We start from the raw sequence: 27216 nt of genomic DNA on the forward strand, positions 1-27216 counted from the left end.
CCCTAACTGTCCGGTTGCTCCACTTAGTACGGGACCACGATGTAACAGGGACCCCCACCGCGTCTACCAACTCCTGATCACAACTAGAAAGACTTTCCAATCGGTCGCACGTGCGGTGTGCCATGCCCACTGAACTAAATTCAATTTCAAAATATTCTCATTCAAGCAGGCATTCACATGCGCTTTTGAATATTTGATTATTTTAACATTACATGTAGTAAGCTATCACCGGGTCCGAACGCTGATCTGTTGTGAAGAACTGGATAATATCAACAGTTGCTATTTATAAACGCATGAAACAGAATATTAAGAAGAATTACAGAAAAATTACGGTTTTTAATATTTATAAAGTCTAATAAATCTATTAACATTAGAAGGACTGAAATTTAATATTAAATATAGGTATACTATATTGCCCAAAATGTGAAAGAAAAACTTATGCGTACAAATTTTTTTAAATTAATATATATATATATATATATATATATATATATATATATATAAATATATATATATATAATATTTTTTTCAAAACAAAAGCAAAAAGCAGTCAAAAAAACTTCTTTGGGAAATCTAGTGTTAAGAACACACAACTTCAGCGTGTCAATCCCTAGGTAACGTTGTACACCTGGAACGCTTTTTACAGTCAAATAAAATGAAACTACGTCATTCGCATTCATGTAGCCATATGTTATAAAAACATCCAAACTCCAAGTCGAAAACTCTCAAAGGGCATCACAAGTTCGAATTTCAAAACTTTAACGCCGAAGTATTGGATTGATGCGATCGTTTGTAGATAGCGTCCAGGGAACTCCCCGAGGTGTTTAGCGTCGAAGACGGTGTGCGGGGAATTTACCATATTCACAACATATAGCCCACGCAAAATTATTCCATAAATATATACGAATAAGTTTGACGTGGGTACGACACTTTTCATCTTATCGCGAATCGGCAAGCGATTGGATCGCCCACAAGATCATTGGAAAATACCGATACAGTCCACTTCCAACCGGCCGTATTGCACACATGAAAGTCCATATCACATAAATGATATTTATTTTTTATCTATCCTAAATATTTCATATTCAAAAATAAATTGTTCAACATTCGATGAATCTCTTTGACGTAAGTTTATTGATGATGAATGCTTCTGACTCAAAAATAACAGACAAAATAGAGAGATTATACATATTTGATAAAACATTGAAATAGTCTACAAGCCAATACATTATTCCTAAGGAATGCCTATATTCTTTAAATATAAATATTATATACAGTGTAGTTAACAAATATACATATTTTGACTTCTTTTTACTTCTAACAATAGGAGGTTTCTGATCACTATCAAAATTTGAAATCTATGTTAATGACACAATCGGTAAAAAGGAATGTATATATTACACCACTCTTGACAACATATAAAAAAATATGTATAAGCTTGTTGTGTAAGTAATATAAAGTAGGGAACGTAAAGCGTAGGGAGTCTTTTAGATCTCCTAACGCAATTAACGTGATAAATCATTATATAATAAACAGTATAGTTACCATACATATGTTTTTGGACTTATTTTTACATGTCACAGTAGGAATTTCCAAAAAAATTATTCAGGATTTTAATTGATGTTAATGAGACAATAGGTAAAACGGAAAGTATATATTTAAACTCATTTAATATAACTAGTCATATTTTACCTTAACATTTAACCTATGGGGACCGCCCAATCAACCAATAGTACGTCAAACATTAATACCTAGCGCTGTCTCGTTCGCACAGTACCTACGCGCAGACTGGGTACGGGCTCACTCACCCACAAGTTGTACTACGCAAAATGTATATAGCGGCAAAATAAAGAAACCAAAACATATAGTTCACGGACCCATTTGTTCCGTGAACTCATTACCGATGAAGCTGTAAAAGCCGCAAGGCTAACAGCACAAACTTCACACGAGACTATAGACTATAGAAAACAAAAGACGGCGAGCGAACGACAACCGAATCGGTTTTAAAAAACGCCGCCTGCGTGTTCATCTGCAACACTGCCGCACGTACCGGCTACTCCAATCGGTTCTCTCCCATCTCCGATATCAATTCAGATAAAAAGTCTTCGGAGGAAGGGATCACACCTTTCTTCGAAAACCGACTAGGTAACAATTAGCTAATACGATACGTCAGGTGACGCATCTGACGTAGATTTTTTTTAGTTTATTAGGACTCAGGGCTTGCGAATTTCGGATCCGCGAGCCCTGGCGAATATAGCCAGCCAAAAAACTCCGAACTCTTTAAACAAACAATAACACTGATTCATCCTCCATCCGAGTGTCTAATGTAGGTTCAAAATTCCGAATGCTCTAGTTTTAGTAAAGTACACGAACCCTTCTGTTTCGTGAACTCATTTCCGATGAAGCTGTAAAAGCTAAAACGGCTAACAGCGCGCATCAACATTCGAATATAGCCAGCCAAAAGACTCCACACTCTTTACACAAACAATAACACTGATTCGACCAAGAAAGCCTTGCGTTTACTGCCTCATCTTCCATCCGAGTGTCTAATGTAGGTTTGAAAACCCGAATGCTCTAGTTCTAGTATAGTACACGAACCCTTCCGTTTCGTGAACTCATTTCCGATGAAGCTGCAAAAGCCTAGTGCTAACAACAAAAACATCATAGAAACGATACAGAAGCCAAATGAAGCAAAAGAAGACAATCAAGAACCAAATCGACTAGCAATATTAAATAGTATTTCTGGTACCTACGACGAACTTTTACTCAACTACCCACCTACAAACCTAATAAGTTCGACTCACAATTCCATATAAATTACATTATCACGCCATTCGTACCAAATCATCATAATTCACTTATAGAGACCAGCGTGTCATTTCCAATTAAATCACACGAGGTTGTACAGTCGTTAAAATGTCTACGCGTCTACCCTAATACGTTTAGCCGCCGTGCAGATATACGATCTGCACTATCGCACGTCGTGAATCAAAATTATCCAACGGCGTCCGCAATTACCCGCTCCCGAGTGTACCGGCGGGCTAAATCATGCGTTTACCATAGATAAACAAAACCGCAGAGTATATTAATATTAACATATACAAGGTGATTGATAATACGTGTAAAACCTTGAGTTGAATGTTATAGTCTGTAGGAGCTATATTACGTCGTATAGAAAAGGGGAATTCCACAGAAATATATTTTTAACATAAATCTGGCATAAGAGAGCACTCTAGACTAGTTTTGATTGGCTGACAGCTAGTTGAATATTGTTTTATATCGATATAAATATGGGATAAGCTTGAATGAATGTACAGTATGATGTAAAGTATGAATGGAGAGTATTCCACTTTCCGTTACGCAAACGGTGTCAGCTGCCAAACCCAGTCGTCACGAAGAACGTGGGTGATCTGAAATAGGATCAGTATCCTTCCTTAGATTGCCGAGTGGTCCACGCTGCCCTCTATTTCACACTACACAAACATATACACACTACACAACACTGACACGACCAGGTAAGCCTCCTCTTAGCTGCCACTACTTCCATCAGAGTGTCAAATGTTGGTTCAGAAACACGAATGCTTTAGTTTTTAGTATAGTTCACGGACCCTTCCACTCCGTGAACTCATATCCGACGTAGCTGTAAAAGCCTAAAGGTTAACAGCATTAACTTCATCCAAACAATAGAATGAACTTGCAAACTTCTATTTTGAAATACGTGTTATCATTACCACCAAGACTACAGACTCTAGGAAGAATCCCACAAGCTCATTTGCTGTCATATTGTACGAGACACCATATCCAAAAATCAATGATTTCAGAAATAATAATACAAAAAAAGCATTTTCAAAATTCGAATTACAAGACATTTTTTTTATGACGATCTATTCCAGACATTATAGCTCGTGCCTCCAGAAGAAACTCCACAACAACACGTACTTTTAACAAAGTTTAGTACAGAATGAAATCAAAACAATTAAGCTACATCATTACTAATGATTCTTGTCATTCAAATATTCGTTTATTGAATACTAGACATTTTCCATCAACTGACTTTAATTATTCCTTTTTTAAATTTTGTAAATGGTAGTAAGTAATACCTTCGCACCAGAGCTTTTACTTCAACAACCACCACAGCCTGTATGTAAATGGCTTATCTTTCAATCCATCAGTCTACGCATGCGCAAAAACTAAGGACGCGCAGCGTGTGATTTGTAGGCGGTTGTCAAAACCGCGTCTCACGCCGAAAAATATTATTAAATATAACAATGACGAACGACGTCAAGTGACATATGTTATGTTGTTTGTGAATTTGTATTAAATATTTAGTGCTGTGATAGAATATGTAATTAAAGACTATTTTATATTAATTTTGAATCAATGTTTAATATTTACAAATGAGTAGTAAAAGTTTTATATAAAATTATTTCATTCGTATATAAATAATTTATTACGGCGTTGTTGTATCTGATGTTGTAGGCGGATGACCTTTAAAATAAACTTTCTATCTTTCATCCAAGCGTTTTAATTTTTGTGCTCCATCTCGTTAGGTGTTGTCTCTAACATTGCCTACCTAACCTATATAAAACAACATTGACGTGATTAAATTAATAAGAAAAATCACAGAGGCTCTGTTTATAATTACTCTGTGCTTCTCGCTGAAGCTACCCACTGAGTTGTGAGGAGACACTGACATAAGACGACATTTAGGGACGATTTTAGACAGCACTGCACAATTCCGTTACAATTTATTTCGGTGACAACTGTCGATGGCGTACACGGCATTATATACCTTAGTACACTCGTAATAGAAACCGATTTCGTGTGAAGATTTTTCGACGGCTTCCACCAAGCTTATGACGTCTCCGCTGAATGTTTCATGTGTTTATGTTATTTAAAACGCTCCACATCTGAATTACAATATTTAATCAAATCAATATAGCCTTACGTAATGTTATATACAGAAATTAACTTTATAATTTCAATAAACATTAATTTAAAAAAATTATAAATAATGCTATAGAAAGAAATAAAAATTAATAATTCCAAATAAATAGATAATAAAGACAAAATAAAAGCAAAATAATTTATAATACTGTGATATAAAATAATTATAGAATCTAAGTAATAAAAATGTGATATAAAATAACAATGTAATTTAAGAAAATGTTAAAAGAAATGAAAGGTGATACAGAGCAAAAGGGAAAGTCAGTAGAATTGTAGAATGAAAGAATAGACCGAAAGACAATGTGAAGTATAAAAGAAGAGAAAGAAAATAATAAAAAATTCTGTGAAAAATTAAATAAATTTGCCCAAAAAGTCCCTGTCCCACAAAAGATAGGGGGTACGAGAGGCCCCCAATAGCGGGGGCCATAAAAAAAATATTTATTAATAATTTGATTCTAGAAATTACTACAACAGAATTTAAAAACGAATGTCTTAAGTTTGGTGCTTGTACAACCAATGCATAAACACTGGCAAATAACCTGAGGATGGCAATATGGAGGAGCCTGTAAGTGGTCGCACTAAACTTAATTTTAAAAACTGGACATTGTTATTTTAATTTTCGGAGGTCAGAGAGGGGTCTTGAATGAAAACGACACAGCTTATTGCAAAGAAATAACACTTAAGCTAAATTCTACACTAAGACTGATCAGAGATTGAATTATGACATAGCTATAATATTGTTACGAACGGAAAGACTTTACTACTACTCTACTACTGCGACTACTGCTGCATAGCGGAAGTAGCTATATATTAGTCCCTTTCTTATTATATGGACATCGTCTATGTAAACCAGTGATTCCAAAAGTGGTCTATATCGACCCCTAGGTGTCTATGACAACCTGCAAGGGGTCTACGTCAGCGAAAAAAATTTGGGGGTCCATGAAATGAAAATGGAGGTCCACGATTATGGATCTCAACACATACACTGATATTACCTATTTACTTACATCATACTATTCTATAATATTAAAACATTTACATTATTTATAAAAGTACCTATGAAGTAAAAAATTATTAATATGTTTACGTACATTTTACATAACAGTTACAAAATTTATTTTGAGTAGTTTTAATTTAAATTCAATTAATAAATGTATAAATTAACATGTGTTTTTACTTTAAGTTTTTAAAACTAAACTTCACTACAGTTAGAAATTTACAGGAAATCAATATCAGGTAAGTAGGGGTCTAAAACATGGCAAGGGGTCTACGACACAAAAAAGTTTGGGGAACTCTGACGTAAATAAATATGAGATCATTACATTAAAGCCTCTTTAAAAAAGAGTAAAGGAATTTGTTGGCGAGCGTGTGGACTTTATAAACAGATTAAATAAATAAAAAATGATGGTTGCGATTTAATTACAATGTTACAAAAGTATGCGAAAGTTGATAGAGAAAGAAATAATACGTAACAATAGACTGACAGAACAAACGAACAGACAAATCTGCATACCGACACAAACTGACAATATAAAAAAAATATAAATATAAAGAGGTTTTATATGATCCAGACAGTCGTCAACAGAGTTACTAAACACTGTAACATGTAAAAATGTTTTTTTTTAAATATTAAACACAGACACAGGCGCCAATGTTTGTGAAACATAGATCCTAATAATTAAGTCTTTCATCAAAATCTTTGCTTTCGTTTTTGGATATCTAAGACATATATTATAGTTCTGTAAATTCGACTGTATCGTGTAAGCATTTTTTATATAGTTATAATGGAATTGGCGTTTGTCTTCCATCTCACTTGACGGAAAGTGTAGATGAAGACGAAGTTGGTACACGCCCATCCAAAAGAAACCTGTTCACTCTACTCTTAAAGGTTCCAGAGTTCAACCCATCAGGAAAATTAGACCCAGGCAGGTAGTTCCAAATCTTGACGACTCTTACCAAAAGTGAACTGTCAAACCGTTTAGTTCGACATTTGGGTATGTCAACAACGTATAGATGAAACTTTTGCCTGCGCCTAGTAGTCCGATAAAGGAATGGAGATGGCTCAATCAGTTCGAAAAGAACCTTATCTTAGAGCATATCTCTAGGCAAAAAATGCAATCCCAGATGCTTATCAAGCACCTACTGCTTGATTTTGAAGCGCTTGACTAGCATTCTTAATACCCGAACACATTTTTGAAAATTTGCATAGTCCAAAAGGAGTTACGTTGTCAGATTTTTTTTATGTACACCCTCTCCTCCGTGTCTCTCATTTCAAAGTTTGTTTGGTAGACATCCATATGAACTTTCTTTATTTTTTGGTTTTCATCTATGTTATTTTATTATATTATTAAATAAAAAACATTTACGTGATCTGTTCAATCAACAATTTAGTTTTTAGGTAATAAATCTTTATTTTGTTTATACGAAAGATTATGCAAAAGAAATCTATTTATTATAGCAAGCTATAATAAATTAATATCCCCTTTCAGCTTCTTGTCCGTCCATCTTACGAAGTATGTACATTTCGGTGACAAATACAAACAATATGACAGGATTTCATCTAGTTAATGACCGAGGTCGACCCCGTCGCGAAATTAATTGCAACAAACATCTCACTATGATCTAAATAAACTTAACAAGGCGCCGTATGAATATTCAGCATCACGGCCAACAGGCTCTCCGGTAGAGCGGCGCAAACGACAGGAGCGAACACATTCTCTACTACACAGGAAACTAATATTACCTCCTGTTCTAAATAAGTTATACACATAAGCACATATCAGCATTTTTTATTTATGCACATCTGACTTACTATTAAGCAGCCGAAGGCTTTCGACCAAAGTGTTTTATTTCAACTTAACATTATCAGAGGCACTCTGTGTTTGGCATTAATCGGTGTAACATAACTCCTGAAGATGCCCCGTGGAGGAGTGAAACACGTGTTGAGTAATTTGGCGGTGGCGGTTGTGTGATTCGCATTGTTTGCCGCATACGCATTTATCAGCGGGATGGCGGGCGGTGCACTTTGTTGCACGACTACCACTGCATGTGTGGAAGTGGCTAAATATTGGTCCTTTTCTTACTTAAGGTGGACTTCCGCAAGGCAACGCCTGATTCCATTAAATATTTGACATTATCGGGTTAATATTTTAATTTGATTCACCATTATCCTTTATATTTCCCAATCTTTCTTCTCTTATCTTCCATATCTTTAACACATCACCTTCCTTGCCTCCTTCTCATTCCTAGATGAAAGATTATTAGAACAATGTATGTTACAGGTGATGACGTACGTATCTGAGGCGTGGTCGTTTACGATAGATAGATGGGTAACTGTATTTTTAATTATATATTGAAACTATTTCGTTCACTTATATATTAATATTAATTTCTTTCCTAAAATTAAAAAAAAAATACTTTACCACATGTGCTGAGTAAAGCTAGCCCTACGGTAAGGACAGAGACTTGCGATCATATTTCACTGGTTCAATTCCCGGGATACAATCTAACATATAAAATTCTCGTGTCCCGGTGTGTGGGATTGAAACGGCCCGAAACTCCTCCGAAACGGCTCGACCGATTTTCGTGAATCTCAGCGTGCACATCGGCCAGGGTGGAGAGTCAGACAACATCTATTTTTCATCTCCCTAAATGTTAATTTTTTTTTAAATTTTTTAGACAAATTTTTGGTTTTTATTTTTTTATGAGACAGCATACAAAAATAAATTCACAACTAATTTGAAGCGAAATACATTCAGCATCTTCCATTGACTTTTACTCATGTATCTGAACATGCTATAATGTGGAAGAAGAACCATAAAGTGTTACATAACCTGCCTACTGCTAGTTCAACTTACCAAACCACCTTTCTATGCTGTATATCTATTGAGATAGATTTATGTTTGACGTTGATTTATGGGACACTTCGTTAAGAGTGACAATATTTACCCGCATCATCTTATGCCTCAGACCCGCCGTCCGAGCCGCCCGCGATAAGATCGGCAAGGCAAGCGCAACGAACGTCGCCCGTCTCCAATCTAATTTAGTGAAAACTCTAATTTAGTTCCAGACGGCTCCTGAATTTAAATATGAAAGGATTTTCTTATTCGCGAGCTCAGGAAGGCGCCGGGCCCGATGCGGGATCATCTCGCGTAATCCCTTTATGAATATATAGGCGGGCAGAGTCGCCTTTGACGGCGACGGCTTTTCGACTGAGACGTTTCGGAAACTTTCAAATGCTATTTGAAACCTAACCAACCATTAATAGCGATTTAATATTTACACTTGTGCATCGATACAATTTTTATTACCACGTTACTTCACAACAAAAAAAAATATTTAAAATTACCTTTAAGTCGTAGGTAGTATAAAAACATCCTTCAACTTAAAGCTACGAGGAAAGGGGGATGTAAGATCATTATTACACTACTTTGTATCAGATTATGCTCTTCTAGCATTGAGATGACATGCACATGTGGTTACTGTAAATCAGAGTTCCCCAAACTTTTTGTGTCGTAGACCCCTTGCCATGTTTTTCCGTGTTGGGTAGACCCCCTACTTAACTGAAATTGATTTCCTGTAAATTTATTTGTTTGTCCCATATTCGTATTTATAGTGACGAATTGAACAAGTCAGTGCAAGGTAGCGGAAGCTCTGAGACTGCGACACACAGGTTTTACAAGTTCAAAAGTATTGCGACCACAAAGCGAATACCAACATCCTACTACTTACACAATTTTATAAACATATAAAATATTTTTTTTACTTCATGGGTACTTTTATAAATGATGTAAATGTTTTGATATTAAAAGATAGTATGATGTAAGTAAATAGCTGTGCTAACTATCTGTGTATGTGTTGTGATCCACTATCGTGGACCCCCATTTTTATTTCATGGACCCCTAAATTTTATTTCGCTGACGTAGACCCCTTGCAGGTTGTCATAGACCCCTAGGGGTCGAAATAGACTACTTTGGGAATCACTGCTGTAAATCATTGGGTACGGGCCCAAGTTGAGATGCCAGCGATTTACAACAGACTTACAAAGACTAAACTATTACTAACATAGCCTTTTAAACTTTAAAAGGTTCGTTACTTTATTAAAGATCGTTTATCTCAGTTTTTCCCAACATGAAGTCCGCCACACGGGTGGGCATTTTGATTGTTAAGTTCAATTCGAAAGTCGATTTTCAACTCAACACGTGTTTAACCCTTTCACTTTAATGCAAAAAAATATTTGTAACTTAGTGCGCAAGAATTTTAGAAAGGCTAAGGCGATAAAAGTAATATGGTAATAAAATAAAACTTTAAATAAAAAAATAACTAATAATTTTAAGCAAATAAATAACTTAAGATCTGATAAAATAAGTATAGACTGAGACACATTGTTACGGATAGAACTAGACTGTGATAATTGAGAAGATGATGGAAGACAATGTAAAGAAGGAACATTAAGAATGAATGACAATGTTAGAATTACGTTAATACTAAAAGAAAAATTTGAAAATAAAAAGACACGAGAAAAAATTATAAAAAATGTATTCGTCCTTTTCTCACAATAAGCTAGGTGTACCAGAGGTCCCAAAAAACGGGGGCCATAAAAAAGGTCGACAAAATACTGCTGCAAATCATCCAGCATTATAATAAATCAACGATTAATTTTATTGTAAAATAGAAAAACAGTATCTTTTAAAAGACAATTTTGATCTCATTCGAATGTGATTGCTTGCTGTTACTCGTAATTATTACTGTCTGTTCTGCGGAATGCATTGGATTATTGATTTCTGTTCGGTGATGTTTTTGTTTTATTTTATTATCATTTGACTTTGATTCATTAAATGACTTTAGTGAGATAGTTACAATGACACAATTGTAACTAATTTTTAAACGGTTTTATTTAGTTCGATCCGTACGGTATATATTTGTTTATTTATTTGGGTCAAAATTAGAAATTGAAATTTAAGCACCTTCCCGTTGTCAGATTGATCTGAAATTTGGTACACACATTTAATTTAGATGACAATACAATATAATAAAATCAATAACATTACAAATCTAAGATAGCCGCCGATACAATATAGCGGATTACATATTTTTCCTTAACCCTCTCAATATGGGTATCAAATGAAAGGGCTACACTAGTAAAACACGATGATTATGTCAAAATTTAAAATTCAAGATGGACGCCGTTCCAATATGGCGGACTAGGTACATATTTTTCCACAACCACCACAATATGGGTATCAAAAAACCGTTTAACTTAAATGTTTTTTAAATGTATTTATATATTTCTAAGTTTCTAATTTCTCACTTCTTTTTGTTTCTGTTTATCTCCAGTATAGTAAAATAAAATAAAAATAATACATGCATACAGGTACAAACTCACGTATGGGCTATACCGTAAAACCTCTAATGTAAATGTAATTCGAAATCCAAGACAGGAATTCTATAATTTCGCATTTCGTAAAAACTCGACGAGTCGAAAAAATCGAGCGTAAGATAAGTGGAGTTGAAGAAATCAGCTTTTTACGTCGCCTTTGTAAAAAAAAAACATGCAGTCAGCGTGAATATCTTTTGACACGGTGCGCGATGAGTCGGGCGGACGTGAAATACGCTCCCGCGTTAAGGGGTAGGTAGGCGCTGCTTACGTCATCACATTGCAAATGACAAACGTGTGATGACGTCACGGATCGACCTATCAGTGTGACGAAATGAGTAAGTAAACTCTGATCAATATATCTAGTTACTCAACGGACCAGGGCTATATGCTCGGAAGGTTTCTATGAAGTCGAATAGGGGAATGAGATCTTGGTGGGTTATATAGCCTCTGGAATGTTAGGTTCTGGAGTCGACCAAAAATCGATAAGCACAGCGCAAGATGTCCGTCCAAAATTTGGAATGACATCACTTAGGTATACGAAGACGATAGTTAAACCGACTTTCAACCGGTCATGTTATGAATCTAAGGTCTAACGAATCACTACGAGAAGTATCTGTGTATTGTTCGGAGGCTAAAAAGGCGTCTTGGAAATAAACCCGAAAGCGTCACAATAAATATAATATTTAATGGAATCAGGCGTTACCTTGCGAAAGTCCATCCTAAGTAAGAAAAGGACCAATATTTAGCCACTTCCGCACATGCAGTGGTAGTCGTGCAATAAAATGCACCGACCGCCAGCCCGCTGATAAATGCGTATGCGGCAAACAATGCGAATTACACAACTGCCACCGTTAAATTGCTCAACACGTGTTTCACCCCTCCACGGGGCATCTTTAGGAGTTATGTTACACCAATTACGGTACGGTACCATAAGAATACATAGCTGTATACTAAAATATCTATTGTAACCACACCAGGGGTGGCGGCGTGGACAGGATTCCACTAAGTGGACTGACAATATAGTTATGGCTACAGGAAGTCGCTGAATGTGGGCAGCTTTGGAGCAGGCCTATACCTTGCAGTGGGCGTACATCAGCTGAAAAGAAGAACCTCACCACCAGAGGCATTTAGATAATTATAACAAAGAACTAATAAAACAATATAACAGAAGATGTAAGAGAGAATACCACCACGAAACCGCCGGTTTGTCGCAAAATATTTTACTCAATAACACAAAAGGCGTCACGAACGCGAAACTCCTCTTTAACAAGCTGTCTTTAAACCGTCTCTTATTTGAATTTCTCGCCCGGCTGGCACCTTGCGCCAATCTCACACGAGCTGTAAACTAACAAAGCGATTACAACTCTATTCCTTAAGCTATAAAACTTACTTTACCTTATCACACCATTTACCGCTTTTATACTACATTTTTACACGAAACCTTTTATTGAAAAGTTCAAAGAACTTTAAAATCTAATGCATTGAGGATAAAGTCTAAAGTAGCATGTGTTGATAGTAAAACATGTTGAACGATTATGACTGAAGAGACGTTATCTCCCGTTTTATTTGACTTTGCAACTAAGACGAGTTACCGACTCCTGTTTTTAAGCAGGGGTACAAGACCTTTTGAAACGAATACCAAGCATTTGTGGATATATAACGCTGCTATATCACTTGTACATTAAATTCAACAGCCTTACTGTGATCGGTTCAAAATTAGTTGGCAAAAGAACAATTATTATCATCATTTCTGTCGTAAGAAGTTCACAGCTGGGCTTAGATCTCCCCGTAAAATTCAAATAAGACAGCATCGATCTTTTCAAGGTCGTCTATCCTTGTGAATGGACTTCTTTATTTACGCTTGGGTTCCGTAACCCTTACGGCTATCTGTCCTACATGCTATGTGGCTTGCTAACCGCTATTAACTTGCTAATCCACTATGCTATTTCAATTAGTGAATGGTAGACGAACGAATATACCGATGTCAATTCTTTTTGCGTCTATTCTAATATATTTCCTAAATCCCTTGTGCAAATTTTAACGCGAAATATGTTACACTACCCGGCAATAAATATTGCACATCGATCTTTGGAAAGAGACTGGCTGATATCGGCTTCGTAGAGCACTATCTCTGTCTCACACTAGCTATGTGACGTTTTGTCAATCGTTGTATTTTGTGGGACAGAGATAACGATATACAAAGCCGAAATTATCAGATTGTCTCTTTCCAAAGGTCGATATGCAATAATTATCTTTTACGTTGTGTATTGATTCGATTACAGTGTTATCGAAGGTGGTTTACACCTACCTTATTTAATTCTCCAGATGTTGTCTTAAATCGTTAAAGGGTTTTCAGTGATATTTATTAATTTCACGTACATCATGATTATAGCACCAGCTCAAATGATGTACAAGTTCATTAAACGTGTTCACCGAGCGAAGAAAAACATTAAGAAAGAAACATTGAATAATTCATCCAACGCGCTGCCTTATAAATAATCCAATACACCCTTCAGCTGAACACGAACCGTCTTAATTCGAAGATACAGATCTTATATGTTCGGAACGGTACGTAATAACATTGTAGTTTTAATATATGTTTTTGATATCTATCGTTTATAACAAGATTAGGCTGATAAAATTTGAAGCCTTTTTAGTTAGGTGGAGGCCGAAGAAAACATATCACAAACGCCTGAACTAACGTAGCAGACAGGACCTAACGTTTATTTATTTATTTACTTTATTGGAGATAAACAGTAACAAAAGGCGGTAAGAAAGTACAAACTTAGAAGCTTATACATATAAAATTAGTTACAGTTGTTACCTTATAAGTTGTCTCACTGAGAACATTCAATGATTTATAGTCAAATAATGACATAACAAATAAAAACATTACTAAACAGGGATCAACAAAGACTATGATTTATATATATTATATTATGGTTTAAATTGTATTGTATGTACTTAATAATTTCAAACGAAATTGTCTTTTAAAAGATACGAGAGAGCACGAGAATATATCAATATCACCAACATATGAATTGTGGAGGTCACAAATTGACATGCATGTATCTTAAAGTAAGACATGGAAAGCGGTCAGTAGAAAAAAAAACCGCAGGATTTACGATCGTAGATAGTGGGTTTGAATCCAACATCTTAAATGGTCAACTGTGTGTTTTGCAACGAGGAGAGTGGGATAAAGATTGGTGTCAAGTGATGTAAGGAACGGATATTAGCCTTCCAATTTTTTAGTCACCATCAATAATAGATTTAGGCTGTCCTTTCAGGCTACAACACGGCACAGACAAACAGAACAGAAAAATATTTTTCAGCACCTCCCATCTGCACTATATCTCGCAATGTTGTGATATATAAGGGGAACCGGAAAGTAATATCGCTTTCTTAGTTTAAATTCACACGACTTCATTTCTAATCAACAATATATATTCACCTTCGTTATCAACAACCTTTTGTCATCTAGTACACAAAATCAATGTGATAAAAGTCAGTCAGTTTTTCTTCAATATATGTCGACAGAAACGACATTACTTTTCGATCCCACTAATATTAAATAACAACTTTACTAATTAGATAATATATGTATATTTGTATATATGTTATGTATGTTTAGTACGCGTTAACTACGAATTATTTATACTTTTATTGTTTCCATATTACGGTTGTCTGCAATAGATTGCCTCGTGTGATAAGACCACCCATTGTACTCTTGTTTATTATTTATTATAAAACTATTTAAATGTATCCTAGCGTAAAAAATATTAAATTAAAATAATGCGCAGTAAACATTTCGAGGTACCTCGAGTATTCTAGAAAATTCGATGGATGTTCTCTATTGGATATAGAATTCCAAAAAGACCGATTAGTAGTGGCCTGTATCCAACAAGCTCCAACTCCAGAGAACATACCCCGAAGAAATCTCGATCCTCAACAATTTCTACTTTAATTTACACCAATGTATATTTAGACTTTCGTTATAACTTGTCAAAAAAAAAAATGAAACATGTGAACTAAATTTAGAAGCTAATTGAAAGCTGTCGCGACTAAATCCAACCGACCGAGTTATACAACATGGCTGCGTTGACGACCGAAAAATAAAATCCAATACCCCCGCGCCTTAATTTAGCTCGTACAAAAATTTAATTAATAAATTTGTCGTCCGACACCGTAACGTTCGCAGCTTGAGATTGCTAACGAGGTTTACCGATCTCGTGCGGATAGTTTTTTTTTTAATTTCATCCTGCTAATATTAGCATGAGTCATGCTATAAATAGCATCTTATTATATTCATTACTCATAAAAAAAGTGATAGTGCTATGTTATTATCTATCGAATTGTCGCAAAGTTTTGACTCATCTCGTCAAAGATATCCCAATGTTTGAAGACGGAAGGTCTTTGACTAATGTGAGCTTTTGATGATATACGAATCCAAAACGTGGTCACATACGATGGACCTCATAAGAACTTACCTAGGTACCTCTTCGATACCTAGGTACCTCGATACATAGGTAGCTCGATAAACTTAGGTAGCTCGATACCTAGGTAGCTCGATACCGAGGTAGCTCGACACCTAGGTAGCTCGATTCCTAGGTACCTCGATATCTAGGTACCTCGATACTTAGGCAGTTCGATACCTAGGTAGCTCGATACCAAGGTAGCTCGATATCTAGGTAGCGCGATACCTAGGTAGCTCGATGCCTAGGTAGCTCGATACTTAAGTAGCTCGATACCTAGGTGGCTCGATGCCTAGGTGGCTCGATACCTAGGTGGCTCGATACTTAGGTGGATCGATACCTAGGTGGATCGATACCTAGGTGGATCGATACCTAAGTGGCTCGATACCTAGGCGGGTCGATACCTAGGTGGATCGATACCTAGGTAGCTCTCGATACTTAGGTAGCTCGATACCTATGTAGCTCGACACCTAGGTACTTCGATATCTAGGTAGCTCGAAATGCTCATCTAAAGTAACAAGGGACAGGGCACATTGCTCTTGTAAACGATGGCCGTTGGGGCCGAAAGATTCTCCAAATATGACCACGAGGCGGTAGACCCCTCACAACGTGAACCAATGACACAGTTATGATCATATGAAGTAGATAGCTGCTTCAGTGCAAGACTGCTCATCGAGATTATCTTTATAGGAGATCTATGCCTTGCAGTGGGTATCTATTCTTATCGCTGAAAAGAAGTTATGTTAGATTATACTGCAGTACATATAATCTAAGCTTAAAAATCTTCTTTTTACTGTAAATTAACTTAGGCAAATAGCAGGCGACAAAATTAAATATCAATAAATATAGAGATATTTATTCAACCCTGTAAACCTTTGATATATAACCAATAAACATAAATATAGTTAAAGTTTATTCGCTATAATTACACCACGTAACAATGGTATACAAAATACAATATAACATAACTCTCTTAAATAAATAGAATAAGACTAATAAAAAATAGAAAATTTAACAGCCTCGCACATTTCGCAATATTTCTGCAAATTGTACAACGAATTTTCTGTCAAAAAATGCCTTAGCACATTCGAGAATTCCGTAAGATTCCCACTATTTTTAATTCTAGGCGGCAGTTTGTTATATATTTTAAAACTAATGCCTAGGAAGCCTGTTTAAAATATCATAATTGGACGAAGGCTGTATCGGCATTCCACGCTATATTTGACGTCTTTGACATTGTTCTGGTTGCAAATATTTAGTTTTGCTACATACATTTTTACTGATATATTATTATTTATGTATGTATATAGCACTACATGTACAATTCATGTTTAATGGCGATTCCCTATCAATTAACTGTTTGGACGGTGCGGATATAAATTAATGAAGGTAAATGAAAATAGATAATATCATAAAACACAAAATGATACAAAAAAGTAAAATCCATAACTTACTATAATTATATATATATATATATATATATATATATATATATATATATATATATGTGTATATGTTGTTCATTGACACGCTGACGGAATCATCACGATAATTGAAGTTTATTATCATATTTATATAAAGAATATGTATATCTTTAAATATATATATAATACGTGTAGTAAATATTGACGATGAATCAGCATTACTAAGGATTCTTATAGCCTACTTCTAAAACAGGATGATCGAATCTATCGCCGACAAGTATAACATGCATTTAAAAAGCTTTTATCAAGTAACACCTTTTAAATAACAAAAGATAAGAGACAAGTCAACAAGGTGTTTAAAGCTACGATAAGCGTCGCACAGGTTCGGTTCGTTAAACCACCGATTACAATCTGAACCATCCATCCAGCTGTCAACAGACGTTCACGACGCCCCGACCTTTGTAGATGCGAGCATTCAATTTGAATCCTAAACAAATTACCGCATCGAAAACAGTTCACAGGTATGTTTTTGTTTGGATTATACGAAGCCAAAACAATCAAATACAAACATGATTTTAATGCCTTGTACAAGTGACAACTGCTTTATTTAGTCATTTATAACTGAGGAATTTAACAATATTTTTGAAATGAGTACAGTAGTAGCCTGTATCTTTCGATATTCACCAATTAATACATCTTTTTTAATTCTTTAAGATAAAAATAAAATACCTTTATCCAACATTAGAATTTTATTTAGATTACATTAGAATTTTATTTAAATAAGTTGACGCTCCATTAGAACTCTTATGGAGCGTCAACTTATTATTTAGTTTAATCTATTTTATTTTTGACTTTATTCTGCATCGCAAGTTGTGAAAGTTCTGGAGAAGAAGGAGGAAGAAACTTCACAACAACACATCATCTGCCAAGGATTCTAATCATTTAAATATTAGTTTCCTGAATAACAGCCTTTTTCTGTAAATTTATTTTTAAAATGCCTTTTGAATTATGGTAATGTTAGTTTAGTAATGTTTTGCGGCGTTTTTATATATATATATATATATATATATATATATATATATATATATATATATATATATATATATATATATATATATATATCAACTAACTATCCAAGAATAGTCACGAAACTCAGTTGTATAGACAACGAAAGGAGAAGGGAACAGCATAGAAGTTGTATATGTTTAATAATTTCTCACGCTGTATTAACCCTTAAATGCATAATGATGAAAAACTGCAACATACCACTTTGAAGACAATAATGTACAGTAAATGCACGGTGTCGCATATCTGCTTAAGGCTTATCAATAAATAAGTATAAAAAATATTACATTCATGTGTTTTTTATATTTTTCCATTATCCTGCATTATCTATTTCAATTATAGACAAAATAATTGATCAATCAATAGCAACTAGACGAATTGCGTTCTGAATTTTTTTAAATGTTAAAAAAATTGTAATATATTAATCAACACATATGATAATATGCTTTCCAACATCCATCTAAATGAATTGGAATTGTTTCAACAAAATCTTATGATCTGCGACTTTAAATGGCTACTGTGCGAATCGCCACAAGTCTGATGCGATGTGATGAGAGAAATACTACGTAATCCAGTCTTGTCTACTTCGCAGGCGATGATAGTAATGTCTATTGTTACGAGGACACATCTACCTTGCGGACATTTTGGCAGTTTAACAATACTATTTTTGAATTTCATCAAACAAATTTTCTGGTAATTGAATTTAAAATTTACGACCTTACAATGCTTTTCAGAACAAACTGTGTTGTAATGATGATAAATGAACGAGATTTGGCGAATAATCTTAAATATATTATACAGTCTGAAGCCAAATACCTAATCTCGAAACATAAGCACGAAGAAAGAAATCGTATATATAATAACATCCACGATGACGACACGTTTGGAGTATTCGGAGCGCTATGTTCAAATATGGCAATGTAAGATCAGATAAGGTAAGAGGAACGAAAGAAATCAATATAGCCCAACGAATTGGCAAGTGCACTGGAAACATAGCATTCAGAACAGATGGCTAGGAACTTATGATTCTGGAGTAGATATCACGGACTGCCATGCAAGTAGGACATATGATCTTGTTAAGCTCAAAGACATTGTATGCGGGACATTTTCAACTAGATGTATTGGAAATTAGATACCTGTGACCCGTAGACACCGTACCACAGCTAAAAACATAATAATTATAGAGTTGTTCAATTTTATTTCTCCTCTGGATGTACTTAAATGATTCAAACTGAACATTTAAATTATAAATTGTTTCAATGGGTAAATGTATTTGTAAAAAACTTTAAAACTCCTATTTCTAATCATCCCGTATACGTAACAATGTTCTTAGTATTTAATAAACTTGCGGAAGTCCATCCTAAGTAAGAAAAGGACTAATATATAGCTACTTCCGCTATGCAGCAGTAGTCGTGCAATAAAGTGCACCGCTCGCCAGCCCGCTGATAAATGCACGTGCGACATACAATGCGAATTACACAACTACCACCGTTAAATCAACTCAACACGTGTTTCACCCCTCCACGGGGCATCCTCAGGAGTAATGTTACACTGATTAGTGCCAAACACCGAGGGCACTAAAAGGGCTGGCGGGCGGTGCACTTATTGCACGACTACTGCTGCATTGGCAGAAGTAGCTATATATTGCTCCTTTTCTTACTTAGGATGGACTTCCGCAAAGTAACACCTGAGTCCATTAGATATTTACAACAAAACTCACTTTTCCAATAAATCGTGAACTGAATAAGACATGGACTTTAACTGATAAAGCAAAAACGCATAATAAAAACAACGCAAAGGTTGATAGAGAGATGCATACTCGGAATAAGAAGAGTCCAAAAATATTAGATGCCTAAATATAAAATGTAGCGTTTAATTAAGAAAGCGTCGTATTGCTGTCAACTACGACTACAATAATTCGAACGAAAATTTGAATTTGGATGCCGCCAATAATGCTACCTTTCTCTTTGGATTTGGACCAATAATTATTTGAGGAGCTAATACGTGCACTGGCTATAGTTTCAAACTATCCGCTGAACGCCTTTTTTACCAACATTCACGACACTCTCATCTGGGCTCTTAGATGGAAGTTCCAATGGATTGGCCAAGTCGAAAGCTGTAAAGGTAAAAATTGCTAGGTAAAAATGTATGGCTAATGGAATGAAAGAAAGACTGGGAAAATTGTAGAATGAAAGAAACAGTACGACAGATAAGATGATACACGAAAGAGAAGAATGATAATAATAAAAAATATGAATAAATTACTAGAAATAAAAAGTCCCTATCCCACACGAGATAGGGGAACGAGAGGTCCTCAACAGTGGGGACCTTAAAAAAAAGGTAAAAATTGGACATTGCTATCAACGAAATGAAAAGATTCAATTGGCAAAAGAAAAGTTGGTCGACTATACAAAAAAACATTGAAAGATGATACTTTCGGAATCAGTGAACAAGGTAAAAGAGATGCATGAAAAACGTTGTAGGAGGACCACACACAAAGAGAGATACAAATCGAAGAACAAATAGAAAAATTAACATTAAAGAAACACTTAATATATATAACTGTAGAAGTACTTTATGGTTTGGAAGTAAAAGGCTTGATTCATTCAACATTAGATAGATAAATCGTGAACTGAATAAATATAGGAAAAGTTTTCGAAATGTTAAATGAACCTCTTGTCGGACGAGTAAACCGTCAGTGCGCCGGCAAGTAACAACCGAAGCCCTTGTAATCCCATTAGTTCTTCCCCGGTCACGGAAGAGGTCCCCGGATTACAGTACCAAAGCCCCCGCCGACTGCGGTTCGGCCGGTTAGCATTTTACTTCGTCTCGAATTCAAAGGTTAAGACATTGCCTTATCAGCTTGCAATGTTGGGCTACCCGCAAAATGTCTCTAAATGCCTACTACCGTTGTTTATTAAAATACGATTACATTTAGGGGACGCATATACCTACGTTCATTACGACATTTGTACTTCATTTTGATATTTGCTCTTTTAAAAGAGGTCTGAAAATCAAAATTAATTTCGTTTCAGCAATACGTAAAATAGTGCAATTAGACGTTAAAATAATTTTTATAAACTTTTACAAATCGTCACAAAAAAGATCTTTTTCAAGCGTTCGTTTTGTTACTTTTATTAATTATCACTAATCATAAAAACACTTACTTCGTATCTATTTCTACCATAGCGTGTCAAATGACCCGACTTTATATTTCCTGCTTTAAATTTAACAAGTATTATATCTGTAGATTATTTAAATCGAAACAGATAGTAAGTCAAAGGTGCAAAATCAAAAATATACGTGCAGTTTCAATGCAAAATTTCGAAATGAGTCATTAGACCCGTTATGGTATGTTCAGTGTTAATATCATTTGTCCAATACAATAAAACTTTAGGAAAGTCGTTTAGTCCAAATATCTCTACAATCAGTTCGTCTCGCTAAACAACATAAAAAATAGATGTTCAAATCAATGACCTTTTCGGTTCAAACCTTTACTTATTTACAACCTCGCTAAACATTGATTACAATCTATTACCGTGACAAGAAAGTAATGTTGTTTACTTAAGTTAAATTCACACGACTACATTTAAAACAAGTTTTAATTTCTAAACAACCTTCGTTATTAACAACTTTTTTGCCATCTAGTATACAAATGTTCAATGCTGGAGCGGTAGAAATCAATCGGTTTTTCTATACAATATGTCGACAGAAACGACATTACTTTCCGGTCCCCCTAATATTAAAATCGAAGTAGCAGTAAACAGATTATCGTTAAGACTACGGATCGACAAGCACAGAGTAAGACGTCCAAACACAATATGTGTTTGGACGTCTTACCTTATATATAATATGATGCGTTTGGAAACCTCGAAGCATTAGCATTATGTCCAAATATGGCAATGTACGATGAAATCCATGGAGAAAATAAAGTTACTGACATACAGATTGACTAATTCATAGGCCACATAGTACTATCATCAAAAAATTTTGGAGTAGATATCACAACGTAACAGGCATGAACGACAAACGATCTTGTTAATGTCACACACTGGACACTGCCCGCTTTCATCTGGTCCTGTTGGTATTTCTTGTAGAAACCTGTTTACCGTATCCATCTTAAGGTTTTATTTGTAGGTTGTATGTTTGTATGTGCTAAGGTTTCATAACAACTTTTCTTTTGATTAAAATATTCCAGACCGAGTCTAGTATGAATTTTTAACTATACCAAGAATCCTGAAAGACCACGTAGCGTAATGAAATGCAATCTAATTTTCTACCATTCTCATTGTCAGGAAGAAAATATATACAATATTATCATCACGCCGAAATTCAAATAATTAGACGAGACTGAACAATGCAAAATAAAACTCCCAAATTCAACCTCCTTTGTCTGCCAACAAACAAAAATTCGAACGTAAAATAAAAACAAAGCCATACAAATGAACCCCGGGACATTGGACGCAAAAAGTTAATTTTCATATTTCACGCCAATTTAAAGTCCTTCCCCCGAAACAATCACGCGGGAGATTAAAGGCTTGCGAACGGAATTGCCGCCATTATTCATAGAATCACTTCCATCGTCTCTATGAGGGCGCGGTGTTCCGGCGTAATTTGTTGACTGTACTTTACTTTTGTCTACTACTTATATAATTAAAGACATTTAATTTTTACAACCTACAACTATTCCTCGTGTTATTATAATAAGAACGAAATGACTGAACTTCATCAACAACCAAGAACACAATGGGACTGTAGCATGAACGCACGAATAGCACCGCGGCTCTCTTTAAGGTATTGCTCGGACCATATACCAACCGACAACGCGCCGCCCTCCCGCGCACCTGCGACTCCAACCGATCATCTCCTAGCTTGGATATCTATTCAGCTAATATGCCTTCGGAGGAAAGGATCACCTTTCTCCAAAAACCGAGCAGATATTAATAAAACAATACAATACGTCAGGCGTCGCATCTAATGCAGCCTTTTTTAATTTACTAGCTTTTTTTTAGAGTCCGATAAAGCTGTAAAAGCCAAAACGACTAACAGCGTCCAACAGTAATCGAATATAGCAAGCTGCTATTTGTGCGTTTATACTACAGGACCCAATTTTGTGCCATGCGGAACCCTAATATAACTAAGGATATAGAAATAAATCATTATGAAGTCACATTTCAACTCACACAAAGACACGTGTCTATGTCGTCACGCGCACTGCAATAAACGAGCGTGTCGAAATAAAACAGAGCTAATAAGGGCTAACGACAAGATCGGGGCGGACGGTGTTAAATGGCCGGAAAAAGGCAACTGTGCTAGTCACTCCAGTAACAGAAGCTTTGTCTCCGAATGGGACTTCTGCCGAGTCATTTCTCTTGGCGATAGCTTTCGATGGCGCTTTATACAAATAAAACATTTTTTATTACGATATATTACATCCGAACTCGACTCGACTCTTTTCGATTACATAAGGTGATAAGTGATAAACTTTGAAGGCTCACTTTGCTGATAATAAATATACACTATTCGAAAGTCAATAGTTTCAAAAATAATAAGTAAAATGATAATTTAGTTAGAAAAAAGCTTTTCAAAAAAAATTCTGATTCATCATGTCTGCGGAATTTATGAACTAACTTCAAGGTGTACTTTTCCTAAAGATCGAAGTATAATCTTACAATAAAATTATGATTACTAAAAATGTAAAACCTTCACACCTATACAACTACCTTTGATTTCAGCCATATAAAATTCTATAGTATTCTCCAGTGCGTTGACTTTCCTTATTCACTTTTAAATAACATATATATATATATATGTATATATAAAGAAAAATCCAATATCTCTACGTCTATTTTCGTACGAGACAAACAATTAGTCTGGCGGTAACTTTCCAAATGATGCGAGGTAATATAAAACATTTTCGCTCGCCTAAAAGCCAATGACAGACGTGAACGATTGTATAGCAAATAGAAAAGCATTAGCAAAGACAATAACATATCTTATTATACGACTTCAACGCGTTGTAACCAAAAAAACGTAATACGAATGTATTTTGTTACACAAACAATTAATATTTATTTAAAATAATATATTCTACATGTAACTCTTTAAACGTGTTAGTATTGATCAATCAAATGCATTTATAAATGCACCCGACTCAATATTTCAATGCATAATTGTCATTGGTTGTTTTCGCTAAGAATTTAAATAACACAAGAGATCACTTATAATAAAGTGAACACCTGTGTACATGATGAGATGTCAGAAGTGCCCCAATGTATACATCAAATTCAGATTTCTCGAATAGCTTTTTTTAATTTGAAGAACGTGTGTACGACATAAAAGCCTTCTCAAAGATATATTTTAGGGTTGGCAATCGCAGTATGGTATTATGGTACGCAGAGGATGTTCTTCACCATCCTTTGGGTGCTTGTTTGTGAATAGTGATAATCTTATATAATTAATGCAATACGTCAATAACATAAAATCGTATCTCATGAATCAAACTCGTGACATACGATCGCAAGTTTAAGTCCTCCACCACTAAGTTACCCCTGCTTTATATTATAAAGTTAACAAACTTATATTTATTAACCAAAATTATATCAAATGTAAACCGGATTGGTTCTATCCTTCTTTTCAGCCTATTTGCCGCGCTGGTTACCGGTCTATACGGTTCCGTTCATCGGAATAAACAAAAGTAAATAACATAAAAAAAGTTTTATTTAATGGAATCAGGCGTTACCTCGCGGAAGTCCATCCTAAGTAAGAAAAGGACCAATATTTAGCCACTTCCGCACAAGCAGAGTAACTGTGTTTGGCACTAATCGGTGTAACATAACTCCTGAAGATGCCCCGTGGAGGGGTGAAACACGTGTTGAGTAATTTAACGGTGGCGGTTGTGTGATTCGCATTGTTTACCGCATACGCATTTATCAGCGGGCTGGCGGGCGGTGCACTTAATTGCACGACTACCACTGCATGTGCGGAAGGGGCTAAATATTGGTCCTTTTCTTACATTAAAAAAGTTCCCGTTCTATACACATCGTTATTCCAAACATAAATTTTCAACAACATTTTAATTCTAAAGTTAAATGTCGAATGCAAACCGCTTCCAACTAGTTTAATTGAAATTCTATATGGCAGATATTTGTTTACCTTTGGACATTACACAGCTATTATGTTGATTATAATGATATACTTTCGAATCCTTCAAGAAGATCGCTACAGATAGATTTGTACAAATGTATTAACAAAGAATGCTTTCGTACTAAAATAGCTGCGTCATAACTTCCCATAATTTGATATTTGGTGTCATCGGCATACCGCGCATTAAAATGACATCTTTTGACAGCTGTCATTTTAACGTCAAATCAAAATGTGATGGACATTATTTCGACACTACCTTTGCCTTTAATTATTTTTTACATTAAAAGCTTGATCACTAAACTGGCATATACGCTATGCTATAAAAATAAACTATCACCATTTCTCCTCGCAAATAATTAGGCACGCAACACACTTAGAGATATAATTAGGTGAGGAACATAAAACAGTTTCAATAGGTGAAAATGGGCATGAAAATAGATTACCATTAACCTCATCGCTGGCCGTCCGACCGCAACGTTACGCAATGACGTTTAATTAACGCAACCCGCCTGTACAAAACGTACGTAAGTCGCCGAAACGTGTTCGACACAAGTTAATTTTAACTAAAATACATATTGATAATCAAAAGCTATGATAGTAAAAACGAGGCGAAGAAAATGAGGCGATGAATGAACGATAGAAAGTAAGTAAAAGAAAAATAGAAATTGTAGAATGTAAGCAGAAGAAAGTTAGATCACGTGAAGTATGACAAAAGAGCGTGGAAATAAAAAAGAAAAGAAAGTGAATCTTTAAAAGATAAAAATGTCCCTGTCCCGTAAATAAGACAGGGGAACGAAAGGCCCCCAATAGCAGAAGTCATTAAAAAAAAGACATACAGGATAATTAGTTATATTTATAAAAGGTTAAAATAGAGTTGATGTATATCGTATTTACTGTCAATTAATATAGTGCACCCAATCAAAAAAAAATGATAAATATTGTAACATAAAATTCGAAATAAATATTATATATAATGATTGTTTACTATCTGTCCCTGCAAATAATGTGCTGCTAAAATTTATTTATCTATCGCATTCAAATAAAAAACATTAAATTTCACTTATTTCAGAGTGATCACTTTATACAGGGTGAATGGGAATACGTGCAAAAGTTTTAAAGCTTTTTTGCTGTCAAATGAACCAATTATCATGTATGTTAAAGCATCGAAAGATTCACTTTGTAATATCCTCGGTGTTTTCAAGTATCGAGAAATGAGAGAACGAGCGATAGAATGATATGACAAATATATATGATGTGACAAATAATGGAAGGCGATGCATAAAATGTATGTAAGTAAAATCAATAAAAATGAAATAAAATGTAAAGGAAGAAAGAAAAAATAAATAAAACTATAATGAGATACTTAGTGAAGGACCAATATTTAGCCACTTCCGCACATGCAATGGTAGTCGTGCAACAAAGTGCACCGCCCGCCAGGCTTCTAACAGTCCAGGATGATAAATATCTACATCTAACTCGAGTATGAAGAAATAAATACTTTCGTAAGTTGTAACGCATTTAAAACACTTTCCTTTTTACTTTTGCTCACAAGTCATCAGACATTTAATGTTTTATACAACATTACATATGTATTAACTTTCGTTACAAAGTAGCTTGCTAAATTGGTCCACTTTCCGAATGAAAAACGATCGAGCCGCTGCACAAAAGCGATTAATGAAGCGGCCGCCCCAACACGGCGAGCGCTGCGCCGTATATCACTCCGGTAAGACAGATCCGAATAACCAATGAATGCTGAATTCAGTTTTTCATATTGCTCTTAAAT

The 27216-nt window shown here is 35.1% G+C and overlaps 1 protein-coding gene across 3 annotated transcripts in view; it reads right to left on the minus strand.

The window, feature by feature from the left end:
• Positions 1-27216, minus strand: part of sm (smooth) — a 543953-nt gene that overhangs the window by 351692 nt on the left and 165045 nt on the right. The gene's annotated exons all lie outside the window — the stretch shown is intronic.

The sequence above is a fragment of the Battus philenor genome, unplaced genomic scaffold (genome assembly GCF_028537555.1).
Source record: "Battus philenor isolate CCGP_79_NKW_IND1 unplaced genomic scaffold, ilBatPhil1.0.hap1 SCAF_25, whole genome shotgun sequence".
Classification (NCBI taxonomy): domain Eukaryota; kingdom Metazoa; phylum Arthropoda; class Insecta; order Lepidoptera; family Papilionidae; genus Battus; species Battus philenor.